Raw genomic sequence first — 7,479 nt, 5'->3', positions numbered from 1 at the left:
AATTACATTATAGAAGTTCAGGGACCATGTCAGTTTAATCACATTGTTCATTCTACATGTTGGTGCTTGGTAAATTCTTTTGATGGTATTGATGCAGTATCACATTGCCAATCCTGCACTGCTGTTCTGTTTAGGGGAACCCCTCTATACAAAGCCTGTGTGTTTATTTACTCACACCAGTGAGGTTTTATGACTAGGTTGCCCTTTACATGAACATTATCTATTTTTGCAGATGCTGTTTCAAAATTGATTAGTTCTCTGACTCGCACACTGAAATCATCCAACCTATTGAAAAAGCAGAATGGGATGTGGATTATAGGGTTTCAGATAACACCAAGTCCCTAGTGAAAGGTATGTTATTTCATTGCTTTGTTCTGCTTTTGGAAAAGTGTGGCTGTGTTTTCTTTTCTCCAACTGTATAGGTCACAGCAATTTTTTTTTCCACTGGGAATTACAAGCTATACAGATGATTTCCAGAGTAGAGTCACAGTCTCACATAAACGCTAAACACAATTAATCAGGGTCTGGAAGGTACATGGAGGGTAATTAGTAGGTTATATTTGGGTCAGTTTTAAGGTCATTTATGAATACTACAAGAAAAACAGATCTTTTGACTTTCTGTGATGAAAAAAGGAAATATATTTATTTTGTGTATTATAATACATGCACTGAAATGGATTAAAAGCATTTTTGATAATTTCATGTCTGTGTATATAAGATTGCTTAAAGAGCAAAACAATACATTGTACTGTATTCATAATGATACCATCAACCTCAGTAACCAGATATTGCAAAAATTTGTCCAATATGCCACAAGTAGTGTCAGAGTTGACAAAAGGGGATTCTGACTCTTAGCTTACTATGCTTGCTTTATACTTCTAAGGAGATAGTCATTTGGTAATCTTAAGCCTTCACAGTACAACTATAACAAATAAATTCATTATAATAGGACATATTTATAGTGGATCTTACTTCCCATGGCTTGTGTGGGCTTTTGGAGGTTCCCTTGACCAATAGGAGCACCAAATGAGAGGAAATAATATTGACTCCAAGTGTGAAAGTGGAGTAGATATTTAGGAATCATTGAATACAGAGGAGGTTAACAAATTGATGAATTACAGGAGTGGATTAAAAACAAAGGCTGTAAAACCCCTTTCTTCACATACTCCTACAGGCTGATCTCACCTACATCCCCATTGTTTCAACCACCCTTCTGGAGAGAACAGATTTCTCCACACTTTCTCCAGCTAAAACCTTATCTCTTGAACTCTGGAGCCACAAATCCAACTGCCTATATCTACATCTAAATCAGTTTCTGTCTAAATCTATAATTTGTCAATATCTTTATCTAAATCTCAATGTATTCAAAGTTAAGCTCATTATTTTCTCCCTAAAACTTCTCCCTGTTCCTGCTCAAATTTCTGATAAACCAAATATGTCTCAGGTATCCTCCTCCTTTTCTCTCTCTCCCTCATTCCTGATAACTAAACAATCACTTCTTAGAATGATTTTGGCTTAGAAATATCTATGGCTTCCCTCTTATTCCCTTCCAATGTCACTGTCTTAATTCAGGCTTTGATGATTCTTTTCACCAAATGACTCCAATAATCTCTTAATAAGTCTGTCAGCTTTTAGTCTTTTCTTAGCTTCTCTCATAAATTCATTCCTTGACTCTCTACCAGAGTATTTCATTTTTTATTTATTATTTCTTTTATTTCTTATTATGCTTTAAGTTCTAGGATACACGTGCACAACGTGCAGGTTTGTTACATATGTATACATGTGCCATGTTGGTTTGCTGCACCCATTAACTCGTCATTTACATTAGGTATATCTCCTAATGCTATCCCTCCCCCGCCCCCCACCCCACGACAGGCCCCGGTGTGTGATGTTTAAAATGCAAATCTGTCCACATAACTCCCCTCCTTAAAATCCTGCATACTTCCACTCCTCACATAAAATAGAGGTCATCTAGCACGAACTCTCTTACCTTCCTGTCAACTCTCAAGGTGTGTACAATGTATTTGCAGTATTCCATCTCTGCCTTTTCTCAACTTCCTTATTCTGGCCAAAGCCAACCTCTGAGCCTGTGATCTGTGTCCCTTTGCTCTCTGCCTCCTCAGAGCTCTCTGGACATAATTTCCAGCCACTCTTTTCATCATCCACTTCTCTACTGCCTCATTCCCCTTAACAGGTAGACACACCCAAGATTCCCTGATTGTAAACAACAAAAATCATTCCTCAGATGCAACAAGACCCAAACAGAACTTCGCATTTCCCCACACCATCTGTGGTTAACTGCTTTTGCCCTTCAAAACTTAGCTCAAGTTGCAACCCCAAACCCCCACTTTGTACTCTGCCATCTTGCATATTTATCTGTCAAACACTTCATGTATCATGGTTGACTGTTTTCTTGCCTGTCTTTTCTATTAAACTGTGAGCTTCTTGAATGTAGGAACTGGCATTCTATCATTATTACCAGCAGTTAATTAATTAAATAGTAAGTGTAAATGTCAAACCATAAGCTCTGGTCTGAACACTCTTCTTATTTTTCAAAAATTTCGATTTTAAGTTCTCAAATTTAATCAATTCAGATTTCCTACACTGCTGTCCCCAGCCCCCACTTCCCTAAGGATCGTGTAGGTTCCAGGCAGGTTATGAAGTACTGATGTGAATGAGGGTGGAGGATGGGATATGTTTGGTCCCTAATTGTCCAATCTGGCGTACCTGAGCCTCCTCACTCCTGCATGGTCTCCATTTATGGGTCATTCAAGTGGCTACACCTTCCTGATCCAGATCACAAGCTATGCTGGCCTGTTCTCTCTTGACTCCTTCTGTCTCCTCTCTGTGCACATGTAATTGGAATTTCTCTTATTTCCTCTTCTTCCTGAGATTAGGACAGGAGTTTAGCAAGGAGCAGGCCTTCTTCTTAGGAAATACTAATGTCTTAGGTTTCTTAGTTTCTTCTCTCTCTCTCTTTCTTTGCCCCAAGGAATTAGCTTTCAGGTCAAATTGGCTTGACCTTAGCTTCCAAATCTGTTGGCATAAATATTATGCTCAGAGTCTTTCAGGGATTAGGGTTTTGAAACCTCAAACCCTACTTTATTAATTCTGATGCTTTCTTCTGCAAGAAACAGATTGCCTAACTAAAATGTAGCCTCCATAATAAAAAGATTTAATGATATTATATGAGAGGAGGTGGGGACAGGGGACAATTCTTGGGTTGGTTTATAGCACAGCAATGTCAATTATGATTCAGGCTTTTTCCTTCTCTCCACTCCTCCATCCTTGGTATATTGATTTGGTTTGCAAACTATTTTCTCATGGACTCAAGATGGCTGCCTGTCTCTTTCTCTAGTCTCATTAGGGAGGGGCATATAATATATCATATTACACTTTTAGAAGAAGAAATAAAATAGTATAAGATCAAATTGTAGATGATATGGTAGTATGTAAAGTACTTCCAACCACAATAAACAGGGAGATTAAATGATCAGGGCAACTTCAATATAACAAATGACATTGGCATAAACAATGTATCTACATTTGTCCAACATTTGGAGACATGTATGAAGGATTTTATTTAGCTGGCATATATAAACCTTCTCTACAAAATGCACATATTAGTAGTAGTAGTCAATAAAATCACCAAAGAAAAATTAAAAAAAAAGAGAAAGAACTTGTCCAAGATGTAATCCCAAAACCAAATGCATTGGAAACTCATACTCCTATGTGAAGATTCAAATGTCATGCTTTGGCATAAACGATACTACACAGGTTTTCTGGTGAAGTTTTATCTGCACCTTCATCAGCTTACTCTGCTTACGATAAGCTTGTTCCTGCTTTTGCTTACTTATAAAGCATTTTATTTCCATTTTTAAAGTAGTCCTCTTAGACTCATCTTTACCTCTCTGAGATCAACCTATAGGCTGCCAAGCCAGGTCCTGTAGCAGCCAAGATTCAAGGCATCTGGTCTCTTTTCATAATCACATTAAATCCCTGGATAGCTATATATTTTACTCCAGAAGGAGGAAATTGTTTATATCTGGCTCTCGTCCTTCCTTAGTTTGCATTAGAACCAGAAAATTATGCATTCTTGAGTTGAACCAACTCACAAAATAACAAATGAGTAATGATACTTGGCTCTTGTTTTTCTTTTTTAATTTTAAAGGACATAATGTGTGTTATCTTAGAGAATGTCAGTTTGCTGATTCAAATTTGGCCATGTGGTTGAATCCAGCCGCCCTTTATAACTCTACCTTCTATATATTTTGGATTTCTTTCACATTCCAAATAACATCAGTGAATGCATTTTCAAGGCCAAAATTGGGAGGATTCCTGCCTGGATTCTTGTTGAGAACTATTGTAACCTCAGAACTATCTTCTGTAGGCCTTTTTTTTTCCTCTCCATCATATTCCAGAACCTTAAAATCTGGGGCATGTAGGATCCCTTACACATTACCTGCCAAGGAGATTGTCTAGCTGAGAATTAACCCAAATGCATGTATTTTTATAAAGTTTCAAAAATGAGCTCTTAATGTTATCCTTTGTCAATCATCTACTTATTATTTATTAGATTTCTATAGCACCTTTTCTGCAAAGAGCTCAATGTATCTTAAACACATGCTACAATGCACTTTAAGTAGGTGTTACCGAATTTGGCATTATATGTGAGAAATACTGCTAAAATTATGAATTCCAACTGCAAATTATTGAAGGAATAAAAGGAAATTTCAGCATCATTTAAAAATGATATATATATGCATATATATATATTTTAAACAGGTCTGTTAGCCCTGTCAGAACCTCTCTCCAAAAGAATTGCAGGGTTATATTTGAAACAGTGAACACTACCTATAAATATAGGCACTTAACTGGTATTTGAAATGTTATGCAGCTTTCCTGTTTGCAAAGGTTCTGATGTTTCCTCTGATTTCTAGAAATACAACAACAGCCATTTCCATCAAAATGTCAAGTGACAGGCCCAATAGTCCTTGGATGTTTATTAGGTTGGACTTACAGGGGCTCCCCATTCTTTCACAGGTAATATGCTGTTTATTTTCTTTATTTTTGCTATCAGTGTTGACTGAGCACAAGGGAGCTATCATCAATGAACTGTCCCCTCAACAGCAGAGGGAGGAGAGCATGAGGGTAATGGAGGAAATTACTATGCCCTCCCTTCTTGGAAGAGAAAAATAAACACTTTATAATCTTTAAGTCAGAGGTAATTCAAAAAGTCCGAGGCAGGCAATGCTGTCCAATTTAGAGACATTTTCTCGTTCTTTGCCATAAAATACCACTCCCTCCCCAAACTACAACAATAATAAAAGAAACCCCACAAAGAACCAACTCTGACCTCCCCATCCTAGATATCCCAAATTGTGGGCTTCAGTTGCATTCTGCCCTTTTCTTTTCTTCCTTCTCCTTTTTACTTGGGTAGATTGCTTTCAGGTGGGGCAGTCTTCATTCCACATGAGCTTTGAAATCATATCCCTGGATCTGTATAGAACGGCAGTAGTTCAAGGTATTAGTAGCAGCCTTCCATGGTAATACTGTCATTAGATCATTATGACTATTCTAAGGTTCTGCCTGTGAGCATGGCATGAATTTTATATTTGGAAATAAAATCCTCCCGGGATACCACAAAGCTGCACGCTGGCCTTGCCCCTTCTCGCTGCCCGTTAGGATTGGCTGCCCTACCTTGGTCTTGTGTTACTCAGGAATAAGTCCTGCCGTGTTTGTTTCACATAAGAACCCCTTCAATTTGTTTATAATGATCTGAATGATATTATTGGGTGAACAAAGCTGCTCAATGGTGACATTTATTAACCAGTCATATCATCTGTGTTTAAATCTCGTATTACATTTCAGGGAAATTGTGTGAACCTAACTCCAGCATAACTTTTCTTTGGGGACCATTGCTTTGTATTGAGTTTAAAATAAAATAGAACATAGAAAGCAGATTTTATTTCCAGGACAGCATTTCACTTAAGAGGTTTAGACTGAGCCAGATTATGTATAGAGGCCCACAGGAAGGTGGATGTTGGAACTCTTCAAACTAGCACTTGCTCTATGTCTCTGTCTGCATGAGTTAGGAAGCATGTCCCTTTTAAAAGACATATGGGAATTGGAATGATCGGTGCCATGGGTGTAGAGCAGAGGTGTCAGAGAATGAATGGAAGAAAACCATGTGTATGAAAATGAATTTTGTGTGTGGTCTGGGAGAATGATGGATATGCTATGACCACCTCCATGGGGATGAGTGTGCACATGCGGGACAATGCTCATTGGGAAGAAGGCAGGCAGACTGCAGTGATGGTGGCTGGGTATGCAGGTGAAATAGAACATGGTTAAATTAGAATGTGATTGAAGAATGGCAGCCTGTTTATGTAAAAACAAGGAAGGTTGGCGTATATGTATGATTTTCAGTGATAATAGAATGATATACTTACAATTTTTATTACGGCAAATTTTAACTATTGCACAAGAGTAGAGATAATAGTCTAATAAACTCTCATATACCCATCATTCATCTTCAACAATTAACTCATGGCCAATCTTGTTTAATCTTTACTACTCCTCTCCCCCATTCCTGAATTATTATTTTGAAGCAAACCCAAGACACCATACGTTTGCACCCATAACTACTTTTGTATGAGTCTATAAAATATGAAGAATCCTTAAAAAATCATCACCATCCAATAAAAATAATCATTAGTATTAATTGAAATTAATACTAATTCCTTAATATTATCAAACAGCTAGTCAGCCTCCAAATATCTCTGATTATCTCATTTTTTAAATGGTTGGTTTGTTCAAATCCAAATTTCAGTAAGGTCCTCATATTACCTTTGGTTGTTATGTCTTTTATAAATCTTTTAATCCATAAGTTCTCCCTCCATTTCTTTTTGTTTCTTGCAATTTATCTGTTGATGAAAGTTGAGTCATTTTCTCTACAGAGTTTCACATTTTGGATTTTGTTGATTGCATTCTTTTAAAATTTCCTGTGAAATAGTAGTTAGATTTAGAGGCTTGATCTCATTCAGGTTTGATTACCTGACAAGAACACTTCATTGGTGATATGGTGTACTTACATCAAGAAGCATACATGTCTAGTTGTTTCTATTTTGGGGGATTTTAGCAGCCACTGATGCTTATTGCCTCAATCCATTATTGCATTAAGCATTTGTGACATGGGGCTCTCTTCATGTCTGTAGAGAGAAACTTTTCCTCAATAATGATTAGATCTTCCTGGGATACAGTTCATACAAGAAAGCAGGTTATGTGCTTGATTGTTTCTCTTTATTTAGATGTTCTCATAATATTCTCTAAGATCAATGAGATTTGTTTCCCCTCATACCATTACGAATGTGTGAATGTTTATATTTGATTAATTTTAAGCCATGGAAATTATTATTATGTTGTTGATGCTCAAATTGTCTCATTTTGGGGAACCTTTTCAAGTTGGCTTCTAAGATC

General features: G+C 37.1%; 1 long non-coding RNA gene across 1 annotated transcript; it reads right to left on the bottom strand.

Annotated features, from left to right (window-relative positions):
- Positions 1-4,167: 4,167 nt before the first annotated feature.
- LOC107968304 (uncharacterized) lies at positions 4,168-7,146 on the bottom strand. The gene is made up of 3 exons (XR_001709401.3): positions 7,095-7,146; positions 6,850-7,004; positions 4,168-5,499 (listed from the first exon to the last, which is right to left on the bottom strand). It is a non-coding gene; the product is annotated as an uncharacterized LOC107968304 (long non-coding RNA).
- Positions 7,147-7,479: the final 333 nt, after the last annotated feature.

Source organism: Pan troglodytes, chromosome 15 (assembly GCF_028858775.2).
Source record: "Pan troglodytes isolate AG18354 chromosome 15, NHGRI_mPanTro3-v2.0_pri, whole genome shotgun sequence".
Taxonomy (NCBI): domain Eukaryota; kingdom Metazoa; phylum Chordata; class Mammalia; order Primates; family Hominidae; genus Pan; species Pan troglodytes.
Note: the sequence above shows the minus strand (reverse complement) of the source record. Positions and strands in the feature narration are given on the sequence as shown.